Consider the following 15338-nt stretch of genomic DNA (forward strand, 5'->3'; position numbering starts at 1 on the left):
TTGTAATTTTAATCAGTGTAAATAAAAAAGAATATCATTCATTTGTTCATTTTCCATTTTTTAATGAGCGTAATATGGTTCTTTATACTGGACATTTACTCTGTATAGCCATTAATAAATATATCTTTGTGCATAAGTGTTGAGGTCATAATATAAGTATCAAAAGAACAAAGGCCTGTATACTGTATTATGCTCTATTGGACAATGTTTTAACTTAAGTCAAATCTAAATGTCTAACAAAAGGTCAGATTTGGAAGCATTATTATGTGTACTTTTTAATTTATTTGTAGAATCAAATCACCTGGGTTTTTCAATGATGTAATTGGTCAAACGCATTACATAATGTTTCTCTATTTTTTTAAATTGCAGTCTAGATTTTGAGTAATATAATACAGTTTTTAAATGGGTTTACTTTAGTCATGTATTTATTTCGGACAATCTGTATCTGCACAACATTCTAGTAGTGACAAAAGTGACAGAAAAAATGCGCAGTGGTTGTAGACACAGCAGGGGACGCTGTTTGTCGGAGGGCTGTCTGGACTATTGTAATCAACAAACGAAGAAGAGTAAGTGCGCACACACGCACACACTAATAACTCATTGACACGCACGTTAGTTGGATCCAATGACAGTAAAGGTTGGATCAGGGACTTAAATTGTATCATTATATATACACTGCTCAAAAAAATAAAGGGAACACTTTTTAATCAGAGAATAGCATCAAGTCAGTTAAACTCCTGGGATATTGATCGGGTCAGTTAAGTAACAGAGGGGGTTGGTAATCAGTTTCAGTTGCTTTAGTGTTAATGAAATTAACAGCAGGTGCACTAGATGGGCAACAGTGAGACAACCCCCAAAACAGGAATGGTTTTACAGGTGAAGGCCACTGACATTTTTTCCCTACTCATCTTTTCAGACTGTTTTTCACCAGTTTTGCATTTGGCTAGGGTCAGTGTCACTACTGGTAGCATGAAGCGATACCTGGACCCTACAGAGGTTGCGCAGGCAGTCCAGCTCCTTCAGGATGGCTCATCAATACGTGCCATTGCCAGAAGGTTTGCTGTGTCTCCCAGCACAGTCTCAAGAGCATGGAGGAGATTCCAGGAAGACAGACAGCTACTCTAGGAGAGCTGGACAGGGCCGTAGAAGGTCCTTAACCCATCAGCAGGACCGGTATCTGCTCCTTTGTGCGAGGAGGAACATGATGAGCACTGCCAGAACCCTACAAAATGACCTCCAGCAGGCCACTGGTGTGAATGTCTCTGACCAAACAATCAGAAACAGAGTTCATGAGGGTGGCCTGAGGGCCCGACGTCTTCTAGTGGGCCCTGTGCTCACTGCCCAGCACCAGGGAGCTCGATTGGCATTTCCCATTGAACACCAGAATTGGCAGGTCCACCACTGGAGCCCTGTGGTTTTCACAAATGAGAGCAGGTTCACCCTGAGCACGTGACAGACAGGAAAGGGTCTGGAGAAGCCGTGGAGAGTGTTATGCTGCCTGTAACATCGTTCAGCATGACCGGTTTGGTGGTGGGTCAGTGATGGTCTGGGGAGGCATATCCATGGAGGGACGCACAGACCTCTGCAGGCTAGACAATGGCACCCTGACTGCCATTAGGTATCGGGATGAAATCCTTGGATCCATTGTCAGACCCTATGCTGGTGCAGTGGGTCCTGGGTTCCTCCTGGTGCACAACAATGCCCGGCCTCATGTGGCGAGAGCATGCAGGCAGTTCCTGGAGGATGAAGGAATGATACCATTGAAGGGCCACCACGCTCACCTGACCTACATCCAATAGAACACCTCTGGGACATTGTGTTTCGGTCCATCTGACATAACCTGGTTGCACCTCAGACTGTCCAGGAGCTCAGTGATGCGCTGGTCCAGATCTGGGAGGAAATACCCCAGGACACCATCCGTCGTCTCAGTAAGAGCATGTCCCGACGTTGTCAGGCATGCATACAAGCACGTGGGGGCCATACAAACTACTGAGAACCATTTTGAGTTGCTGCAATGAAATTTCAGCAAAATTGACAAGCCTGCTGCATCATTTTTTCACTTAGATTTCCGGGGTGTCTTTGAATTCAATCCTCTGTAGATTGATTATTTTCATTTCCATCAAACGATGTGGCATTCTTTCGTTCATAACACATTACCCAGTCCATTTTAGTATAGATATCCAGCATGACATTTTTCCCCATTGAGATCTGATGTGTTTTCAAAGTGTTCCTTTAATTTTTTTTGAGCAGTGTATATATATATATATATATATATATATATATATATATATATATATATATAAAATTCCCAATTTATTTTAATATAAAAAAAATTTCCCAAACAAAGCCACAGCAGAACTTAAATAAATATATATATATATATATATATATATATATATATATATATATATATATATATATATATATATATATTGTAACATCTCTCAAAGAAGCCAGAGTTCAGTTAACTTGTTTATTCTCCAAAAGCACAACGTGCAGGCATTAGAACACAGCAGGCGTGTCTCGCCCAGAACAGAAAGAGAGCGAACTTCCTCAACTCAAACACTATAACCCCCCGGGCGTCCGCCCCTCTCTCCAGGCTGCCAACCAACAGCGCGCCCGGGGTTACACACAGCTGATTGACAGCTGCACAGCATTTTTCAGTCGCTACATTACCCCCCCTCATCAAAGTTCCTCGACCCTGAGGGAACAACCAATAACACATCACAACAACAACTTTACACAAAGTCTCTCAGGTGGGCCGGCGGCCTTGTCTGCCTCCGGGGCCGTGCAGGCCCTGCAATGTCATGAACTGGAGAGAGTGGCCCTGGGGGGGTGTGTGTGGTGGAAATGTCTGGGTGTGTGTCTGTGTGCCCGTTTGTGAATGTGTGTAGGGCCCGGTGCCCCTCCGGCTGAGTGAGTGCAGGGTGAGTTGTGTCTGGGTGGGGGCTGTTAGGGGGGGTCTGTGAGGGCCTGTGTGGGAGCTGGGGGGTAGTGTCTCCGTGGTAGGGGGCCAATCTGTCTCTATGTATGGCCACTCGTCTGCCACGTGGGGGTAGCTGTACTCTGTATACCACCTCCCCAAGTCGCTCTAACACTCTACAAGGGCCTACCCAGTCACTGTCCAGCTTGGGGCAACGGCCTTTTTTTCTCTGCGGGCTGTGGACCCAAACCAGCTCTCCCGGTTCCAGGTGGCGGCCTTTGTGATGTAGATCGTAGTTTCTACATTGTCTTGCCCCTGCGCTCTGCAGCTGCGCACGTGCAAAGTCGTGGGCCGTCTCTAGGCGGTCCTGAAGTCTCCTGGCATACTCTCGTCCTGGGGGCACAGCTGGGGTGTCAGGGGGGAGGCCAAAGGCCATTGCTGGTGGGGTGTGGAGCTCTCTACCCAGCATGAGCAGGGCTGGCGTGCAGGCCGTAGATTCTTGGACAGCGGACCGACAGGCCATCAGCACAAGCGGGAGGTGCTTGTCCCAGTCGCGTTGGTGTTTAGCGGTGATGATGGCCAGCTGCTGGATCAGGGTCCTGTTGAAGCGTTCTACTAAGCCATCGCTCTGCGGGTGTAGGGGGGTGGTGCGAGTTTTGTTTATGCCCAGTCTATGACACAGGTCAGCGAATACTCGCGATTCAAAGTTTCGCCCTTGGTCGCTGTGTATGGTTTGGGGCGTCCCAAAACGGCAGACCATGCCCTCCAGTAGGGCTTCAGCCACTGTCTCTGCCTCCTGGTCAGGGAGGGCATAAGCCTCGGGCCACTTGGTGAAGTAGTCCATGACTGACAGCACATACCTGTTCCCGCTGTCAGTGACCGGAAGTGGACCGACTATATCCACCCCAACTCTTTCCATGGGTGCGCCGACAGGGAACTGTTGGAGTTGGGCGTGGGACTGTTCGGAGGGGCCTTTCTTTGCCGTGCAGCTGTCGCACCGCCTGCAGAAGTCCTCTACGTCCCTCCTGAACTGCCCCCAGTAGAAGCTCTGTCGTAGGCGACGAAGAGTTTTGGTGACCCCGAAGTGACCGGCCCCCGTGGCCCCATGCACTGCCTTCAGCACGGTCAGTCTCTCTGCTCTGGGGACCACCAACTGCCACCTCAGCTCTCCCGTCGCTGGATCCTTCCAGGCCCGCTGTAGCACCCCGTCGGTGAGCCGCAGGGCCTGGAACTTTGCCCACAGCCCTTTTGTCGCTGTGGAGAGTGGTGCCACCTCCTCCCATGGTGGCCGTGTCTGCATCTCCACCCACTGGAGCACTGGCTGTATGTCCGTGTCGGCCTCCTGCTGTTGTCTCCACTGCGTTGCTGAAATCTCAGTAAGCTCGCAGCACACAGCCACCTCGGCTTGGATGACGATGGCTGCCTCCTGACCCTGTAGTTCCTTGTCTCGTGTCTCCCTCCGGTCGCAGTGGCGGCATCCTTCCTCAGCACAGGGTCTGCGGGACAGGGCGTCGGCGTTGGAGTGGCGGGCTCCTGCTCTATGCACCACTTTAAAATCATAGGACTGTAGCTCCTCCATCCAGCGTGCTACCTGGCCCTCCGGCTCTTTAAAGGACATGAGCCACTGGAGGGCAGAGTGGTCCGTCCTGACGGTGAACGGTAGCCCACAAAGGTAGTATTTGAAATGTCGAATGGATGATAACACAGCTAGGAGTTCTCTGCGTGTGACACAGTAGCGCCGTTCGTGCTTATTAAAAGTCTTACTGTAATACGCTACCACTCTCTCACCCTCTGGGCTTAGCTGTGCTAGCACCCCTCCCACTCCCTGGCCACTCGCGTCACAGTCCAAGATGAACGGGAGGGAGAGGTCAGCCGGAGCCAACACGGGAGCCTCTCCCAGCGCCTTCTGTAGCGAGGTGAACGCTGTTTGACACTCACTGGTCCACACAAAGTCCTGGTCTTTGTGTAGTAGCCTGAACAGCGGTGCCGCCACACAGGAGAACCCCCTCACGAACCTCCGGTAATAGGAGGCTAAGCCCAGGAAGCTTTTCAGCTGTTGCTGGTTCGCTGGTGTGGGCCAGTCTCTGACCATTCGTACCTTTTCATCCATTGTGCAGATGCCATCTCTGCCCAGCCTGTGCCCCAGGAATGACACCTCTCTCTGCATGAAGTGGCACTTTTCCGGGTGGAGTTTGAGACCCGCTGCTGCTATACGCTCCAAAACATGCCACAGGGACTGGAGAGCTGCCTGGAAAGTGGGGCCGTGGGCGAGAATGTCATCCAGGTACACCACACACTCAGACCGAGGGACACCTGACAGCACTTTGTCCATCAGTCTTTCAAAGGAGGCTGGTGAATTGCAAAGGCCAAATGGGAGAACTTTGAACTGCCAGAGGCCATAGCTTGTGCAGAACGCTGTTTTTGGTCTGGCAGAGGGCGAGAGAGGTACCTGCCAGTATCCAGATCTCAAGTCCAGCGACGTGAACCAGGCTGACCCCGCTACCTGGTCCAGGGCTTCATCAACCCGTGGCAGAGGGTAGGAGTCCTTCCTTGTCACCCCATTGAGCCGTCTGTAGTCCACGCAGAACCTCCACTGACCGTTCTTTTTTGGGACCATGACAACAGGGGCAGCCCACGGGCTGTCAGACGGCTCCACAATGCCTGCCTGTTGCATCTCCCACAACGCCTGGTCTGCTGCTTCCTGGCGTGCCAGTGGGAGGCGACGTGGGCGTAACTTAATAGGCGGGCTGTCGTCCGTATCTATGTCATGCTGCATTAGGTGTGTGCGCCCCACGTCACCTTCTTTAAATGCAAAAATGTCCTTGAAATGTAGCAATAGTTGCCACAATTCTTCCCCCTGTTGGGGGTCTAGATGAGAACAGTTCTGTCGCCATATGTCCCGTACTGCCGACACGACACTTCCCTCCTCCATTTGGGGGAGCCGGGCTGTTAATGGGTCAGAGGCCTGGCTCTTAGGGCTCTGTGCAGTGTGTGCCGGCTGTGGCGCAGGTGGGGCGGCTAGGTGAGGTGAGAGGGGTAGTGGGGGTGGCGGCTGGCGTGTTCCGAGCAGCGGGGGCTGTAATGTGCCTCTATTCAGCTGTGAGTGGGGGGGTGGGGGGCTACAGGGATCTCAAAGGCCGGGACTCCTGGTCCCTACGACAGGGTCGCTGTTGGTTTCAGCGGTGTTTGCTGACACAGTGGTTACCTGGGGTGTTGTAGGGTTGAGGCCCTGGGGGGGTGGAGCCATGTTGACCGGACGTTCCCCTGGAAAGCACAGGGTGGCCTCTGCAAGGTCCAGCCGACAGCCTGTGTTCTTCAGGAAGTCCAGTCCGAGAATGCAGGGGTCCTGGACTGACGCCACCCACACCGGTGGCTCACTGTTTTACCGCCCACCACAAATGTCAGTGTCCCTTTGCCTTTCATGGGTGACAGTTCCCCGGTCACCGTCCGCAGGTGGACTGCTGTTGGCTCCAACACCGTTTGCCTGGGGAGCACATCGGGCCGCACTAATGTCACTGTAGAGCCGGTGTCAACCAGCGCCACGCACGTTACCCCCTCCATGGTGACTGGGATGTGGCATAGGTCCCCAATTGAAGTTCGGCCCACTACCGCCACCTCCATCGGGCCGGCCGTGCCTGAGGGTGTATGTGGGGGGCTGTGGTTCGTGGTCCGCGTCGCCCCCTCTATGCGGACCCAGGGTCATTTCCCCGGTGTCTGGGTGTTTTCGGGCATGAGCGTACCAAGTGACCGGGTTCCCCACAGCCCCAGCACAGTCTAGTAGTGCGGTCAGAGCGCCGTTGAGTGCCCAGAGAAGCTGCCCGCACCAGCTCTGTCAGCTCCGCTGCCCATGCTGGTGTTTGCGGAACCTCCGCTGCTGCTCTGACCTGGGGACTGTTGTGTCCCTGTGTGGGCATTGTGATGTAGGCGCGGGCCGTCTCTCTCTCTGACGCCCTCTCCAACGCCTCCTGCAGGGACCGTGGCTGTGTCAGCTGTACCTCCACACGCAGTTCGGGCGGTGAAAGGGCTTGCATGAACCGATCGCGGGCTAACTCACTTTGTACCATCGTCGAAATGCTGCTATATGCTCTGCGGGTAAGGCTCTCAATGTCATTGGCTAATTGCCGTAGCGGCTCGCCGTGTCTTCTGTATCTATTATTCAGTTCATTGCGGAGGAGCTCCGCTCCCGTAAAGTTCCCGAACCGTCGCTGGAGAGCCCCCACCAATGCGACATAGTTCTCTCTGTCATCTACATCTAAGAGTAGCAAGCATGCTAAAGCCTCGTCCATAAGGCACATCGCCAATTGTAACGCTTTAGTCTCTTGTGACCAGTTCTGTGATTTAGCAAGCAGCTCGAATTGCGCATGAAAAGCTTCCCAGCTCACCTTCCCATTGTACTTTGGAGTTTTCACGGAGCTAGCCGCTACCGCTGTTATTGTGGACTGGGCGCCGCCATTGTTGTTTACTTCTGAGCTTCCCGCGCCGGAGGTGACGTTGGTGTCTGCGCCCCCCTCTGACTTTGGCTTGCGGGTAGCGAAGCGTGCATGTCCTCGTCTGTCAAAGCCAGCCTCGGAGGCCATTGCTTCCATCGTGCCCCTAAGATGTCCTTTGCTGTCCTCCAGCCGTCGCAGTTCCCTTTGTAAGTCACCAAACGTCCATTCCGCGGCTCTAGCTCCTTCTCTGTCACTCATCTCCCCACGCACACTGTGGTGACGCGGTCTCGCTAACGCTAACTTGACTAACTAACTAAACTGGTCCCTAACTAGTAGTGCAGGGTGCACCCTTGGTCCTCCCTAATCGCGTTTCCGATAATTTTTTAACTTCTGACACCAGTGTAACATCTCTCAAAGAACAGCTACACACAGCTGATTGACAGCTGCACAGCATTTTTCAGTCGCTACAATATATATATATATATATATATATATATGAATCAGTCAATAATTTATGACAGCATTACTTATTATTATATATTAATTGTTTTATTTCTTATTGAAAAATTGTGATGAGCCACAATTTTGTAGTTATGAAATAAATTGTATTGTTAATTATGGATTTATTTGGTTGTTTATTATATATTTTTGAGTGGATTTTAAACAATTAGGCTGTAAAACAAACCAATCTGGCTTAATCGTTCTTCACTCTGAACATTTATAATGTTGGATAATAGTTGTGAGCTAATGTAACGTTAGCCTAATACTTGAACTTGAATTCAATAACGTTAGCTAACTTTGCTAGCCTGCACATTTGGTGCAGAAAGCTATATTTTTATAATTTCTTCTATCATTTATCGTCATAAGAAATGCCCACCTTACAAATCTAAAGTTTCTAAACACAACTTATTGTCCTGACTCAACAGTTTTTAATCAAACCTCCGATAAAAATATGTTATCCAGCTTCTTAAAGCAGTGTCCTACCTATGACAAGAAAACGCTAAAACTGCTTACTTGCAAGCGTCTTAGAGCATTGTTAAACTCACCTTTTAATGTCGTTTTGCCTGCAGTTGAGGGTTGCTTTGGTCAAACTCGCCTCTGAATGCCATTTTACCTGCAGTTGAGTGTTGTTAAACTCAGCGCTGAATGATCACGTGCGTTGTTAAACTCACCGCTGAATGATCACGTGCGTTGTTAAACTCACCGCTGAACGCGCTAAACCTTTGCGGGGACTTTGATATCAGATTGCGAGGGGTTTTAAACATCAAAAACCAGTTGGAGGGCCAGATAAAAATTATCTGGGTGCCGCCATTTGACTCGCCCTGGCATAGATAATATTTTGTAGCCCAATGAGAAAAAAGGGAGTAAATAATTAAAACAAAATGAACAGCATTAGCTGCTACGTGTGAAAAGAAACCTGCTTTGGATGTATTATGTTCAGGACAAACGTAATAGCACTGCAATAGATTGGCTATATTAGGTTAAGGACCAACGTAAGCACTGCTTATATTAAGTTAAGGACCAACGTAGCACTGCTTATGTTGGCATGTAACGTAATTGCGATGTGCAAAATAGTTTCCTCAGAACGTATTTGCACCGTTCAGTCAGGTACAATGCGATGTGTGAATGGAACTCTCTCCCAAATACTATCAAACAACAAAACACTCTGTTTCAAAACATCACTTAAGAAATATTACCTTCAAAGAAATTAAAATAGTTAATATTAATTTAATTGAAGGAGATAGGCTACTGTTATAGGGTTCTTAGTTTATCTTATTTTTGATATAAATCCATTAGGAGTAGCGACATTTTATTTTTATTTATGTTTTATTTATTTATTTATTTTTTGTGATTAATGGCGTTAACTGTACAACATGTATTTTCAAATGTTGTGTAATGTCTTGTGAGTATGTGTGTAATGTGATGTCATAAATTGTATTGTCACATGGTAGATTGTAGGACCCCAGGAAGAATAGCTTTTAGCTTATGCTGAAGCTAATGGGGATCCAAATAAAACAAACAAAAACCCCAATGATGAGAGATGTTGATGTATCGGCTTAAAATATGCTTATTCTATTCTATGTGTGGATGGAGCTTAAACAGCATCAATGTGATAAATATTAGAACCTCAGTGTGTCAGAAATATGGGGGGAACAGAATCCGACGGCAAAAAAAAAACCCAGCTGTCGGAATCCGTTCCAATCGCCCAAAGCTAAAAAAAAAAATATTGTCAAGGCACTGACCACTAGCCTATTGAGGCTAGTAATTTGCTAGCCTGGATGCCAGCCGAACTTAGCCCCGCCCACAAATTTTTTTGGTCGGGAAGTTCGGTCTGGACTTGCTCCGTTGAGGAGCTATTATGCCCGAACAAAAATTGTTCGGACCAATCAAATTGTCAGGGCGGGCTTTATACGATGATGGACAGATGAGCAACGGTAACGTAATCATCCACGTCATCAAGGAGCGCTCGGGTTGAATTCATGGCTGCCGCTGGAGAATTGAGTTGTGTAGATTCTGCTATCGCGTCTGTTATTGAAGATATTGACATCGCATTCATTTTAAAAGAGGAGCAGAGAACTGCAATCAAGGCATTTGTTGATGGGAAAGATGTTTTTGCCGTCCTTCCTACGGGATTCGGCAAAAGTTTAATCTATCAGCTGTCCCCGATGGTCGCGAAGAAGATGGGGCGCATTGAAAACCCTGTGGTCATTGTGGTTTCACTCATGGAGGATCAAGTGAAAGAAGCAACCGAAATGGGCATCACTGCGATGCAACTCGGCGTGCACAATGAGGTGGACATAATCAGCGGTCGTTGCCAGCTCCTTTTTGGAAGCCCGGAATCCTGGCTGCTGAACAAGAAGTGGAGAGACATGCTAGGCTCCGATTTTTTTCAAGCCAACGTAATGGGTATCGTTGTGGATGAAGTTCATCTCACTTACAAATGGTAAGAGATCGTCTGACTTAGTAAATAACTCATAATGTAGTGATATGAATCAAATGTTGTAAACATATCTTGTATCTAGGTGTCGATGTATGTTTGCTAACTCAGACTTAGTATAATCATAACGTTAGTCTCATTGTACCGAAATAACCAACAGTTCTATTGTACTCTGTTATTTCTATCAGGGGTCAGGCTGCAAAAGGGCAGACGCCATTTCGCGAGAGTTTCGCCAAGTTGGGAGAACTTAGATCCCTAGTTAAAGCTGGTATGTATGTACAAAACAATATCCGTCCTGCATGTACAGTCTTTGATATTTTATAACTCACCACTTTAATTGAAATCAGTTGCATACAGGTACTGTGTGTATCGATGCATGTAAGTTTATTAGTGTGATCAGAAGTTCAAAACCATCTCTGAGTTGGCATCAAACAAGGGTGTCACTTTGTATGTACTCACCCACCATACCCATACTGGTAGTCACTGTACCCCTTATAAGTGAAATACTCTTTTTAGATGTCAGTACGGTCATTAAAAAGCAATAGATGATACTACTCATCATTTCTTATTTAACTGTTACTTTTATGTAATTGGTTGCTTATTGTACTTTCATATATTACAGGTACACCTGTGCTGGCATTGACTGCTTCTGCTGATCATGAATCCATAGCCAGGGTAATGAAACAGCTGCAGATGGACAATCCAACTACTTTGGCTCTGAGCCCTAACAGAAAAAACATCAGACTTGGTCTGATCAAAGTTCCTGCCAATACACTGGACTGCCTAGACTGGATTGTGAGGGATGTTAAAGAAAAAGGTCTCTCCATGTTGCCAGTTATTATTTACTGTAAAACGGTCAGGGAGGTTGGCAGAGTATTCTGCCATTTGAAGGGTGAACTGGGTGAAGATTCCTGGGTTGAGAGAGACCCTGCGAAAAACACTGAAAACCTACTTATAGGCATGTTCCACAGCCAGACGCTCCCTCACAATAAGAACAGAGTGCTGTCATCTCTGAGTGGACAGGGTAGCTGCAGAGTTGTCGTGGCAACAACAGCTCTAGGGATGGGCTTAAATTTTCCAAACATATCACACATTGTGATGTATGGGTTACCGGACGATGTGGAAGCCATGGTTCAGCAAGTCGGGAGGGCTGGCAGAGGTGGGTTGCAGGCACATGCGATTGTTTACGCTGTGAAACAGCATACAAAGCTTGACCCAGTAGTTAAGACAGTACTTGAGACTGGAATCACTCGTGTTTGTGGAAAGCTTTGTACTGCCATTTCGAGGAACACATGATCCAGGACATCTGTGCTGCACCCACTGCCATTCTGTTTGTTCTTGTGAACCGGATGGTTGTGGGGAGCCAACCCCCAAATATGAACATGATCCAGAGGAGGTTTCTTCACCTGACAAATGCAGAACGGTCACACATGAAGGCAAACTTTTGATCAGGGACCTGTTACATAATTACCGGAGTAATTTACTTCAGGGCCATACAAATCTTTACACAGTCGACACAGCCTGTACTGGTTTTGGAGATTAACTCATTGATGCGGTTTTAGAACACTGCACACATATATTTGACCTGAACTTCATTTTCCATAATCTCCCTATATTCAAACTAGAACATGCAAAAGAAATACTAAGAATTCTGCATGAAGTTTTTGACGACATCGAGCAGAGTCACACTATTTTGTTTGATGACAGTGTTGTTCAGTTTGACATTGACTACACTGGTTACTTTGATGAAGAGCATGAGGATGACAATGTACAATCATCACCGAGTAGCTTGGAATCAGGCTTGTCAGCGTTGGAGATCTCGGACTAGCTTCAAATTCAGGCTCAAACTTATAGCTTCAGGTTCTTATTGACTGTCTTGTTGTGCAAAAGTTTTTTCACCTCTCTTGTATTAAATAGTTTTAAATAAAATTGACATTGTTTATACTTTTCATCTGGTGGTGGTTGTTTTTGCATTTTAAAAGATTAATAACACATATGTTAATAAAAGACTTTTAATATCTCAACATAATAATACTGTATATACACTTTGATCAGATAACCAATAAGAAAACACACAAAAAAATGGTTTCAAGAATGTGGATATAAAAAAATATAAATTTAAAACACAAAATTATTTACAATGTCCCAAATGAAAAAGTATTAAATATAATACAAATATAATGGCAATTACAAATATAATGCCATCATCATAATTGTTTAAATAGGGACAGTTCTCCAGTCCATTACTTTGGACTTCATCCACTGCCATAATTCCCGGTATTTCAGCTTTACCAATAAGTTTTTTCTGAAATTCGGGAATGCGTGAAACTGTCTGCCTGGCTGATTTTGGAAAAGTTTAGCCTCCCTTACAACGTTTAACAGGGTTAAAACATCCTCCTGTTCTCGGGCTACATGGTGAATGCCAGTCGGCCTTGACAGCCCCAGCTCTGTGTCTGTTTTGTCCATCAGCTCCTTGAGGATGCCAATGGACTTACTAATTCTGGCTGCTGACATTTCTGACAGGTTTACATTCCAGCCAGCTCCTCTTCAGTTGTGGCAATCCATCATTGATATCCGCTGGGACAAACCCATCTGGAATTTCTGTTTGCACATGGAATAAAATGTTTAACTTCTAACCACCATTAGTGTAAATGCAGAGATTGAAAATTAATATTGTGTGTTAACTTTTATCAAAGTGAATTACAATTTTAGCAGTTAATAATAACAGTAGTAACATACAGATACATGTATTTATGAGATAAATGCTAATTCTCAAATATGAATGTGATGCCAAGTGTCAATTTACCTGTGACATCCTGCAAGCCAAATTGCTCCATTGCAGCAGCTAGGAAGAGTGCAGTTGTGTCCCTGCGCACAAAATCCTTATAGGCATTGTAATCTGCATGGGGACCTTGTTTTGCATTGCTGCACCTATGTAACAGAAACATATTAGTTTAGTGAATGGCTGACATAGGTTTCTCAGTGTTATTATGTCCATCTCTCACAGACATTTACATTTATTCATTTAGCAGACGCTTTTATTCAAAGTCAATTACATGTTTCAATTATATTACAAGGGTATTGAATAAGAGCATTGAACCAACAACTTTTTTGCACGACAACCAGGTTCTTAACCCACACACACACACACACACACACACACACACACTCATGCACACATGTTAATGTGTTAAAAACAGTCTTTTGGACAGGGCAGTAAGAGTATTGTGTGTCCAGTGTGCACTTTAGCACTGCTGAAACTAACCCACAACCATCTTGACAAAGCCTGAACTGCCCACACACAGTTAGTGAAAATATGTTTTAAGTTTAAAATATACCATATCACTGCATTACTTGAAATAATGCACCCAGAGAATAGTAGGGCTGCTTTCATGATAGCAGGACTGTGTTCCCCATCCCATAACAACCCAATTCATGAAATATCCAGACATGTGAACTGGATTTCTGTGAAACAACTGTGGAAAGCATGGTTAACAAAAAATACTTATGTCATAGTATCATTGTAGTTAACAACAATAATATTTTTTAGACTGTAAAGACAAGCATATTGTAATGATAAAGTGGACTGTAAACACAATTATAATAATTGCACATTATGTATTCATGGTATTGCAGATACAAGATGTTGTACCTCAACTTCATCATGTTGGCAAGAAGTGTGCCATGTTCTTTTGAGGATGCACCATCATAGAAAACCCGATGATAGATCTTAAAATAGAAGACTTGTGATCAACAGAGGATAAACATAACTTGTCAAACAAGCACTTTAAGTAATACATACATACATACATATATATATATATATATATATATATTCTAAAGGAGTGGTGTGACACTTTAATTTCTTTACTAATCAACATTATTCTATAGTTTGTTACTCACTTCAAATAGGTTTCTGATGGCATGCCAGTCCTCAAACTTAAAGATGAGACCTTCCAGTCTGTCTTCCTTTGTAGCAGCATCTGCGAAGGCCCACTGTATGTTTCGGCAGTTCCCTTCAGTCAGCCGGTCACCTCCTACTAATACATTTGACACACCGTCTGGTCCTTTTGGTACATACCTAAATGGATTACACACAAACGGTGGAATTGTAAGCTGCAATGAAACCCTTTTAATGCCAAAAAAAGTGACTGTGTAGGCTGATTATATTCTTACTCTTTCTGAAGGTGGCGAAGTACGTCTACCAAATCTGACGTTTTGTTTTCGTAAAAATAATAGATAACATTGCAGTAATGTTTGAGTTGAAATTATGTATATTAAGTATTTCTTTTGTGCAGATTTAACTAATTACTTACATCAGTGGAGCACTTAGCCATTTCCTCTGTATATTGATGTGGCATGTGGTGAACCACTACCTTCGAGAAGGGTTTAAAAACAGCCAGGTACTGGGTAAGGATGCGGCTCCCAAGAACAATGAACTCACGACGCATATAGGCTTGGGTTTCTAGTCCGGGGAGTGAGTTGCAAAGGTCGTACTGAAGGATGTCATGGTCCGGTTTGTCATTGCCAAGGTGATGTGTCGAGATTCTATCTTGAACTGCAATATGATGAATCCAGTGTAAGGATTTGTTGCTGTGGAGGGTGGACTGATGATGTGCACGCATGAAAAAGTCCAAATTGTCAAATATTAAGGAATATGTTGGTGGAGGAGTGGGGTGTGTGATCGGAAAAGCAGAGGAGCTCAAGCCCAGCTCTGCTGCTTCAGAGTCACTTATTCTAAAGTTATAACAATTACAAGACTTATTATTATTATTATTATTAATCAAAAGATAGACACATAATATTTGAGAAGACACTGCATTTGATGTGTTAGGTGTGTTTCTGTATGGGCCATTTGTAATCTCACCTGACAAGTGAAGCTCTTCCATGCTTTTCCGGACTGTGTTAAGTGGCCCCATCGGATCACTTGTGCTTTGGTCTTTGCTGGTGTCAACTCTCTGACCAACATCGATGTTCCCTTCCGCTTCAGAGTTCAAGAAAAATTATTTCTGGACTTTTATCTTTTTTAGAGATCCACCACATAGCA

At 45.6% G+C, this 15338-nt stretch overlaps 1 protein-coding gene and 1 long non-coding RNA gene across 2 annotated transcripts in view; both read right to left on the reverse strand.

Moving 5' to 3' along the window:
* The window catches only part of LOC311090940 (uncharacterized protein), an 846260-nt gene that overhangs the window by 455379 nt on the left and 375543 nt on the right, over positions 1-15338 (reverse strand). The window lies entirely within an intron of this gene.
* Positions 13551-14517, reverse strand: LOC311091459. Its single transcript, XR_014608099.1, has 3 exons — positions 14468-14517; positions 14195-14372; positions 13551-14020 (listed from the first exon to the last, which is right to left on the reverse strand). It is a non-coding gene; the product is annotated as an uncharacterized lncRNA (long non-coding RNA).

Source organism: Abramis brama, assembly GCF_963993115.1.
Source record: "Abramis brama genome assembly, chromosome: 1".
In the NCBI taxonomy this organism is placed as follows: Eukaryota; Metazoa; Chordata; class Actinopteri; order Cypriniformes; family Leuciscidae; genus Abramis; species Abramis brama.